Source organism: Rhincodon typus, chromosome 12 (genome assembly GCF_021869965.1).
Source record: "Rhincodon typus isolate 14 chromosome 12, sRhiTyp1.1, whole genome shotgun sequence".
In the NCBI taxonomy this organism is placed as follows: domain Eukaryota; kingdom Metazoa; phylum Chordata; class Chondrichthyes; order Orectolobiformes; family Rhincodontidae; genus Rhincodon; species Rhincodon typus.
In genome coordinates this window covers 5,367,933-5,368,324 of record NC_063343.1, presented here as the reverse complement: position 1 = coordinate 5,368,324, position 392 = coordinate 5,367,933, and positions in this window count along the sequence as shown.

Sequence of the window (392 nt, the reverse complement as noted above, 5' to 3'; positions counted from 1 at the left end):
CTCCCTCTACCACCTCCTCCTCACTCCCTCCACCTCTACCCTCCCTCCAGTGCCTTCTCCTCACTCCCTCCAGCTCCACCCTCCTTCCTGTTGCAAATCCTCCGCCGGCTCGCTGTCGTCTCTCAGCCCTACCGTCTGTCCCGGGATAGTCACCTCTTCCTCTCCAGCCTGCATGCCTCTCTCCTCAGGGCTCCTGAAGCATCCTCCGAAACTGGGATTCAGGATAGCAGCCGGCTGCGCTCTCTCTCTCTGTCTGCCTCGTTGCCAATCCCTTCCCGTTCTCTGTGTGTGTGTGTGTGTGTGTGTAAGGAGGAAGCTATGAGACCTGCGGGATTTTTTCTTCCTCAAACCCTCCTGGATAACTCTCTCGGCAGTTTGGATTTCTATCCGTA